Here is a 10,043-nt window from a genome sequence, read left to right on the forward strand (position 1 = left end):
TTTGATGTTAAATATGTCAAATGTATCTTAGAAATGTCTGGGAAGAGGGCGATTGGATTATTTTACATATAAATTACCTAGACTGTCAACCACATTCATACTACAGGCGCTATGTATGGGCTGAAATATGTGCCACCAGAATCTGAATTTGAACCCTTTATATTTGAATTTGAATGGCTAAACTTGAATAATTGCATTGAAAAACTGAATTTGAATCACATAATTTGAAATTGTATTGTTTATTTAAAATTGAATTTATTCAAAAACTGAATCTGAATTGTATCATTTGAAATTGAATTTATTCGTTTGGAACTGAAGTCCAATAAAATTTGATCCTCACTGAAAATTAAACTCTCTATATATCTTCACATTCACTTCTCACAATTCAGATTCAGTTCTCAAATTCAATTTCAAGTTACTGAGACAGACATCCGGGTAGTTGGAGGATGAAGGAAGAGCAATCGAGCGCAGATCGATAGATAGCGTTCATTGGCGCACAGGACTCCTCTTGGGCCAATCAGCACCAATGTTTTGGAGCACAGGGCGTTACCCGCCATGAAACAAAGAAGAAGTGCTGCCTGACTTGCGTGACCACCACCATGGATTCGGCTGGGACAAATACGGTAATGACATTTTTTTTTACGATCTAACGATCTTTTGTTTAACTGTTGTTAATGTTATAGCTATTTTGTAGAAACAGGGAAATTAAATCTTTCTCCCGACGTTGCAAACACAGTAGCTATAATCCCACGTTTTTATGGTAGCCTACTAGCTCTGGTAACAACATTTTTGCCTGGTGTTTATTATTTCTAAGCGTTTGCCTCTTCCTCCGGTGAAAATGTTGTTGCAAACGTAGCTAGTGTTAGCCGCCGCCAAGTAGACTGGTCATGTCTTCAGTGTGATTTTTTTTTTTTTCCCCTTTAACTTCTCCTCGTGGTTGTCATTGTCAGAGTAACGTTACTGCTTACTGAGAGAGAGAGAGAGAGAGAGAGAGAGAGAGAGAGAGAGAGTAGTAAGCGTGTAAGTTATGTGTCGCTGTGTTTGGCAGGTGCTAGCATAATGTAAGGCCATAAACTTCAGGGCAATTACACCATAGCACTAGCCCTATTCATTTGAATTGAATGCATAAGTTAGTTAATTCCGTTTGACTAGAACACAAAAATAGCACATTTACACTTCGAAAGAAAGCGATACAGCTTCCTGCACAACAGAGCAGTGCAAGTGGCTGATGCCATCACATGTAAAAAGGTAAGGTGACACTGTATTTTTTGGACACTGTGTAACTGTAGGCTAAATTATGATGTTAAATTAATGTTTATATTGTGCCCCTTTGGTTACTTCATCAGGCAGATTGCTTGTCTTCATCTACATTTCATCTTCTTTTAGGGGATTTTCATTATATTCCATCATACCTAATGTTGGGGATTATTAAATTATTTCTATTCTATATTCTGCCTTAACATGTGTAGCTTGTGACAATGTGGTCCGTCACAATTTCCCTGTTGGACAAAGAGAAGCTAAGACAGCAAAGACCCACATAAACACAGTTTGGCATCTCAATCCTGTGATGATAGCCTTACCTGTTTTGCTCACAGCCATAGGATAAACGGCAGATTTATACTGCATATAGATATGTTATGGTTATGGACCACAGAAATGTGGACTTAATGATCTTCTTTGTGTTAACTTATTTTCAGATTCCTGCTGCTCCAGTAGCTCTGATCGACTTCTCCTCTGCTAAAGCCAAAAAAAAAAAAGCTTGACCGTTCTATTGATGGCAGGACAACTGAAAACCAGGTTGGGAAATCACTTCATGCCCAAGAGTGAAGAGAGGGTCAGAAACATATGCTAGTTTTTTTGAGACTTTAAGCAAAAACTGTCCAAGGAGTGCAGCACTGATGGCTAGGGAGCCTTACTACAAAGAATTCATCCCCAAATCTAGTATGCTTCCTAAAACTGTTCTTGAATACAGAACACCAGAGACTCTGCAGCTACCCCCAAAGAGCTTGGAGAGCTATGCCAGGTATTCCAGCTAGAAGAGCTCATCATGTCCCAGGTCCAGGCTGTAGAGAGGGCAACTCGAAGTCAGAGTGCATGCAGGATTTGGTTTAGGCAAAGAGCTGGACGCATAACTGCTTCCAAGCTGAAACAAGCTATTAAGACCAACCCACAGCAACCATCCAAGAGCTTGATCAAGGCCATATGCTACCCAGAAGCATATAGGTTCACCACAGCCGCTACAAGGTATTTAGGGTTTGAATTAGGGTAAGGCAGAGGTAAGGCAGCGTGTAAACTGTGTTTATGTCCAGAAAAAGAAACACTGACAACAGAGGGTATAATTTGGATAAAAAGAAGCTTGTCTGTTAAGTAAATGTATCTTACTGATGGAATATTAAATGAAATGTATAGTAACACATTGCTTTGGTGCACGTTAGTTATTAGTTATAGGGTTATAAGACTATGGTTATGCAGGAGTAGAACTAAGTATAGGGGTTAGGGAAATGGCATTTAAATCACTGAACTGGCTCTACACATCCAATACTAAGTAATCATTTCCTTTTCATGTTTTGCATGTGTACTGTGTACAGTTATGGATGCAAACATGAAGCACAAGCCAGAGGAGTCTATGAGAAGCTGATGGGTCGGGAGCATGCAGGCTTCTCCTGTATGGACAGTGGTCTCTGGCTGAACCCCAAGTGGCCATACATGGGGTCCTCCCTGATGGGATTGTTGCTTGTGACTGTCACGGAACTGGCATCTCGCGAGATTAAGGTAATATTACAGTCTCTGTTGTAGTAAAGTCCCTAAATCTCGAGTCTGAGTCGTGTCTCAAGTCCTAAACTGAGCAAAAAGGCAGAAAATATATTTGTTAATCTATTGTTCACGTGTCCTTCTCTTTGTGATTTTAGTGTCCACACTCTCACCAAGATGAAGCCAACCTGCGCTTGTGTGCTGGGGAAAAGGGCTTCTGCCTCATCAATGATGGGGATAATCTCTTCCCCTTGATGTTACGTAATAGCGACTGCTTGTTGACTTTTAAAACGCGTCTTAAGACATATCTTTTTATACAAGCTTTTTTATAACATATGGTATTGAGTTTTTAATGCACTTTATCTGTATGCGGCTTGTTTGTTGTGTGTATTGTCTTATGCAGTGACCTGTATATTGCTTGTGAGGTGACCTTGGGTGTTATGAAAGGCGCCATTAAATAAAATGCATTATTATTATTATAATGTCATGCTGGACCGGACACATGACTACTACTACCAAGTTCAGGGTCAGCTTCACATTGTAGACGCTGAGTACTGTGATTTTGTTGTGTGGAACCACAATGACATTTTTGTTGAAAGGATTTTGCCCGATCTTGAACTTTGGGATGATGTTATCCCTAAAGTTGAGTGCTTTTTTAGAAACGGTATACTCCAGAAATACTGGGACAGCAAGTTACAAACTCACATGTATAATGTAATGAAAGGATCTAGGCACTCTACATTTTGACTATTGTTATGAGTGTGGTCTTTGTGAGTTCTGGTTGTTGTATAATTTAAATGAAAAGATTAAATGCCATTGAGAAGACAGAATTATACATGGTGGTTTATTTACAAGATTAGATTTTTCAACAATTGTTATAATAACAAGAACATGGTGTGCAATAACAGATTAGAATCCATTTCATTACATATAATACATATAGCCAGTACAATTGGACTAGTGGATAAAAGTATTACACTTGTTGAAAACATATTAACAGACTGATATGTGTCGGGGCTCAGGTACTACTACTCCCTGTCCTCTTACTTATCATCATCAGAGCCAAGAAGCAGGGATCAGGTATTGGACACTACATGTGTGAGGGCTCAGGTACTGGACTGACTGATTATTATCCCTCCTCCTTACTCCAATGGGACAACAGACTCCGAAAGATTAGACAAGCGCTAGGGCAACCTAAAAGCCCCAATGAAGTCCATATTAGACTACCGGTAACTTAATAAGCATTACTAAGTAAATGAGCATTTAATGACAACCTAATGCTATATAAACACAGGCACAAAAAACACGTTGTCTAGCTAACATACCTCCGACGAAGTGGTCGCTGCAGACACGGGCATTAACGGACTCTGCTCCTCCCGACCGCAGACGTACGTTAAAAATCGAGAAATCTACTCTATAAAAACCCTTTCCCTTTTCTCGATTAGAACGATTGGAGCAGCCGTAAACTACACAAAACATTGGCATTTTGCCAGACGGCAGATCCTCAGCTATTTCACTTCCTGCCCTCCATCTGAATTGCGCGCTCTCGCGATGCAGCAGCGTGACGTCACGTGAAACCAACCAATGAACGCTATCTATCGATCTGCGCTCGATTGCTCTTCCTTCATCCTCCAACTACCCGGATATCTGTCTCAGTAACTTAAAATTGAATTTAAGAACTGAATCTGAATTGTGAGAAGTGAATGTGAAGATATATAGAGAGTTGAGGATCAAATTTTATTGGACTTCAGTTCCAAACTAATAAATTCAATTTCAAATGATACAATTCAGATTCAGTTTTTGAATAAATTCAATTTTAATTAAACAATACAATTTCAAATTATGTGATTCAAATTCAGTTTTTCAATGCAATTATTCAAGTTTAGCCATTCAAATTCAAATATAAATGGTTCAAATTCAGTTTCTGGTGGCACATATTTCAGCCCATAGCTATGCCCATTGTAGTGAGATTTTTGAGCCAAATAGATTTGAAAGCCGATTCAAAAGGCAAAAATAATATTTTACGTCTGATAATTAACACATTGTCTCGTGCAATCACACCAGTGATTAAACATTAAGTACGTAGCGAGATCAACTGCTAAATTAAAATCTGAAAAAAGACTTGGGGAGATAAGGTGGCAACATGCCCCGTAAAATTATGCTAGTCCTATATCTATTATGGCTGTCACGAATGAAGTGATGTGAAATGAAAAGTGTCATCTGCAATAGATTTTCTTTATCGCGGATTGCAGCATTGAGTGTTATAACGTTAATCAATCACCCACTTTCTGTTGAGCTTAATTAATGCAGTTTGGCCAATCAGAGGCATTTTGATTAAAGGACAAGTTCGGTATTTTACACTTAAAGCCCTGTTTTAAGATCGTTTCTGATGAAATAGAACGGTTAAGATTGAAAGATTGGTTAGGGTTAGACCACTAGGAGGCCTTCTGGCCCATATATATCTGCGTCTCATATTGACGCTAAAGGGTGCCATGTGCGTTGGTTTTATGATGCCTTGGTCCAAATTTTAATCTTAACCGTTCTATTTCATCAGAAACGATCTTAAAACAGGGCTTTAAGTGTAAAATACCGAACTTGTCCTTTAATCAAAATGCCTCTGATTGGCCAAACTGCATTAATTAAGCTCAACAGAAAGTGGGTGATTGATTAACGTTATAACACTCAACGCTGCAATCCGCGATAAAGAAAATCTATTGCAGATGACACTTTTCATTTCACATCACTTCATTCGTGACAGCCATAATAGATATAGGACTAGCATAATTTTACGGGGCATGTTGCCACCTTATCTCCCCAAGTCTTTTTTCAGATTTTAATTTAGCAGTTGATCTCGCTACGTACTTAATGTTTAATCACTGGTGTGATTGCACGAGACAATGTGTTAATTATCAGACATAAAATATTATTTTTGCCTTTTGGAATCGGCTTTCAAATCTATTTGGCTCAAAAATCTCACTACAATGGGCATAGCGCCTGTAGTATGAATGTGGTTGACAGTCTAGGTAATTTATATGTAAAATAATCCAATCGCCCTCTTCCCAGACATTTCTAAGATACATTTGACATATTTAACATCAAAACAAATAAAACTGTTTACCTGAGATCGTCGATTCTGCGGATCCATCTCGGCTCGTCTTGATTGAATTGAATCGTCTTGATTGAATTGAATCGTCTTGATTGAACACATGAACATGTGCGGTTCAATATCAACCAATAAGATTCCATGTACGATGTCGCGTTTTCATTGGTCAGTCGTTGAAGCCTTTTCTGATTGGTTGTTGCCGTTTTGACAGCGTTTATGCCAAGAGCAAAGAGAAAGAAATCGAAGAGAAGAGTACTTGGGCATGCGCGAACGCACGGGACACAGTCTAAGCACAAACACGCTTACTTTAAGCGAAGAGGAGAGATTCGCGATTGCAATGAACACGTTTTAAGTGCAGGCATATTCTCTGAGCGAGCGCAGAGAAAATTCTTTCAAGAGCAGCGTGTATCTGAGGGCGCGCGCCCAGTTCCCGCGCGCGAGCAGAGGGATTCGCGCTCGGCGCATTATATTCCGCGCGCGAGCAGAGGGATTCGCGCTCGCGCATAACATTAATGTACTTTCGCGCTACAATAATGCGCTCTCGACATTTGACAGGGAAATAACGCCATAGTAAGACTGAACGTGCTGTCTGGGAACATGTCTTATGTGTAGAAAATGTGCCCACAATCCAGTGTTCACCTCTACACACAAGCATGTCTCGTGTCCCCACCAGAGCACGCTCACATAAAGCGGTTACGAACCGCTCGAGCGCTAGAGTCAATAAATGCGCCCACGAATACGTGCGCGCGCCCATTCTCTGCCCGCTCTGTTACACGGCCAGCAAACATTCCTCTGTGTGTAAGTCCCGTGCCCATGACTATGCTTGCGCATCACGTGACTCTTTCCCCATTCATTCCAATCGGGAAGTCACTCACAAAACAGCCTGTTCATGCTGTCTGCGAGCAATCATGCATAAACACACTAAACGCGCTCACACATTTTGTTCAGCGCTCTGTGTGCGGCAATCAGAGCGAATTGGCCATTCACCCTCTAGCGTTACGCTTCAAAGCGTGGGAAGCTATTCCAGGGATATCCAAGTGGGTGTTAAGCACAATACAACAGGGCTATTTGCTACAGTTCGATCGCCGCCCTCCTCGCTTCAGAGCGCGGCTCGAAACCACTGTGAACACGGAAGCAGCGTGCATACTTCGTTCAGAAATAGCAAGCCTTCTGTGCAAAAGGGCCATAGAGAAAGTGCCACCCTCTCTGAGCGAGTCGGGGCTTTACAGCCGTTATTTTCTTGTTCCCAAGAAAGACGGCGGCCTCAGACCCATATTAGATCTCAGGGTTTTGAACAAGGTGCTTGCAAAAGACCGTTCAAAATGCTTACAATCAGGAAACTCCTCGCGCATGTGCGCCAGGGGACTGGTTTATTTCTCTCGATCTGAAAGATGCATACTTTCAGATTCAGATAAATCCCGTCACAGGCCATTCTTGAGATTAGCCTCGACGGCCAGGTTTATCAATACACCGTCCTTCCGTTCGGCCTGTCCTTAGCACCCCGTACTTTCACGAAGTGCATGGATGCGGCGCTCGCACCCCTCGCGGAGTCAGGGTTTGCGAATTTTGAACTATTTGGACGACTGGCTGATTATGGCACAGTCACATATGGAGCTTCTGTCTCACAGAGCAGTTCTCCTCAGCCATCTGAACAGTTTGGGTCTTGCAGTCAATTGGACCAAGAGCTCACTACAGACCAGTCAGACAATTTCCTTCCTTGGAATAGAACTAGACTCCGTGGCAATGACGGCTCGCTTATCTACACAGCGCGCGCGCCGTGTTCAGCGACTAGCCGCATCTTTTCAGATGAACAGCCTCAAATAGCAGGGCTATTTGCTACAGTTCGATCGCCGCCCTCCTCGCTTCAGAGCGCGGCTCGAAACCACTGTGAACACGGAAGCAGCGTGCATACTTCGTTCAGAAATAGCAAGCCTTCTGTGCAAAAGGGCCATAGAGAAAGTGCCACCCTCTCTGAGCGAGTCGGGGCTTTACAGCCGTTATTTTCTTGTTCCCAAGAAAGACGGCGGCCTCAGACCCATATTAGATCTCAGGGTTTTGAACAAGGTGCTTGCAAAAAGACCGTTCAAAATGCTTACAATCAGGAAACTCCTCGCGCATGTGCGCCAGGGGACTGGTTTATTTCTCTCGATCTGAAAGATGCATACTTTCAGATTCAGATAAATCCCCGTCACAGGCCATTCTTGAGATTCGCCTTCGACGGCCAGGTTTATCAATACACCGTCCTTCCGTTCGGCCTGTCCTTAGCACCCCGTACTTTCACGAAGTGCATGGGTGCGGCGCTCGCACCCCTGCGGAGTCAGGGTTTGCGAATTTTGAACTATTTGGACGACTGGCTGATTATGGCACAGTCACATATGGAGCTTCTGTCTCACAGAGCAGTTCTCCTCAGCCATCTGAAAAGTTTGGGTCTTGCAGTCAATTGGACCAAGAGCTCACTACAGACCAGTCAGACAATTTCCTTCCTTGGAATAGAACTAGACTCCGTGGCAATGACGGCTCGCTTATCTACACAGCGCGCGCGCCGTGTTCAGCGACTAGCCGCATCTTTTCAGATGAACAGCCTCACGCCTCTGAAGAAATTCCAGAGAGTGCTAGGTTACATGGCCTCAGCCGCAGCAGTACTTCAGCTGGGTTTACTGCACATGCGCCCGCTTCAGCATTGGCTAAACACCCGCGCATCTCGCCGGGCTTGGGCCACAGGCCGCCAGCCCATCAAGGTGACTCAGACCTGTATTTCAGCTCTGCAGCCCTGGACAGTGGTCGAATGGTATCAGCGGGGAGTGACAATGGGAGCTGTATCTCGCCGAAAAGTCATCTCGACAGACGCGTCCAACAGGGGTTGGGGCGCGGTCTGCGAGGGCTCTCCGGTTTTCGGCCTATGGTCAGTTCAGGAAAAGCTCCTTCACATAAATTGTCTGGAAATGATAGCGGTCGAGTACGCGCTCGTGCGCTTTCTCCCGGTCATTCAGGGTCACCACGTCCTGGTCCGTTCGGACAACAGATCTGTGGTATCCTACCTAAACCGTCAGGGCGGTGTCAGATCCAGGAACCTATTCCATCTGACCGAAACGCATACTGAGTTGGTCCCAGTGCCACCTGCGCTCGCTGAGGGCGACGCGCGTGCCAGGCCACCTGAACGACGGCCCGGACAGACTGTCCAGAGACAATATTCCCCCAGGGGAATGGTCCCTGCACGCTCAAACAGTCCAGACGTTATGGCACCTATTCGGCAGAGCAGAGATAGTCCTCTTTAGCGTCCAAAGAGAACTCTCACTGCCCAATATTTTTCTCGAAAGCGAGGACGCGCTGGCCCAGGACTGGCCCGGACGCCCGCTTTACGCCTTCCCTCCCGTCTCGCTATTGCCACAGGTAATGCAGAGGATCAGGGAAACGCGTCACTCGGTGCTCCTCATAGCCCCGCGTTGGGAGAATCAGACATGGTTCCCGGAGCTTACGCAGCTGTCACTGACAGCGCCGTGGCCCATCCCAGTGAGAGCAGATCTCCTCTCTCAAGCTCGCGGCACAATCTGGCATCCCCACCCAGAGCGCTGGGCGCTGCATGCGTGGGTGATCAACGAATACCCGTCGCTCTGCCAGAAGGAGTAATAAACACCATCATACACGCTAGAGCCCCTTCCACGAGAAGACTCTATGCGTCAAAATGGTCTGTGTTCTCAAAATGGTGCACCGACAGAGACCTGGACCTGCGGACATGTGGGGTGTCGTCGCTGCTCGTATTTCTACAAGAGCTGCTGGATAAGGGCAGATCCCCATCCACGCTCAAAGTGTATGTGGCGGCCGTTGCGGCGTTCGCTGAACCCCTGCACGGCCAGTCATGGGGTAAAAGCGAGCTGGTCATCCGCTTCCTCAGGGGAGCTAGAAGGATGAACCCCCGCACCCCCCATCGGTTCCTATCTGGGATCTTTCTATAGTTCTCGAAACTATGAAAGCCCCCCCTTTCGAACCACTTCAATCCGTGGATTTGAAATACCTTTCACTCAAAACCGTTTTACTGACTGCCCTGTCATCAGTCAAACGTGTGGGAGACCTTCACGCGCTGTCTGTCAGCGCTGCGTGTCTTGAGTTTGGGCCAAGTGACTCCAAGGTCATTTTAAAGCCTAGACACGGCTATGTTCCCAAGGTGATCGGTACTCCTTTCAGAGCACAG

General features: G+C 44.4%; 1 long non-coding RNA gene across 1 annotated transcript; it reads left to right on the top strand.

Moving 5' to 3' along the window:
* Positions 1-483: 483 nt before the first annotated feature.
* Positions 484-2,716, top strand: LOC127647966 (uncharacterized). Its single transcript, XR_007971120.1, has 3 exons — positions 484-623; positions 1,698-1,797; positions 2,589-2,716. It is a non-coding gene; the product is annotated as an uncharacterized LOC127647966 (long non-coding RNA).
* Positions 2,717-10,043: the final 7,327 nt, after the last annotated feature.

The sequence above is a fragment of the Xyrauchen texanus genome, chromosome 8 (genome assembly GCF_025860055.1).
Source record: "Xyrauchen texanus isolate HMW12.3.18 chromosome 8, RBS_HiC_50CHRs, whole genome shotgun sequence".
In the NCBI taxonomy this organism is placed as follows: Eukaryota; Metazoa; Chordata; class Actinopteri; order Cypriniformes; family Catostomidae; genus Xyrauchen; species Xyrauchen texanus.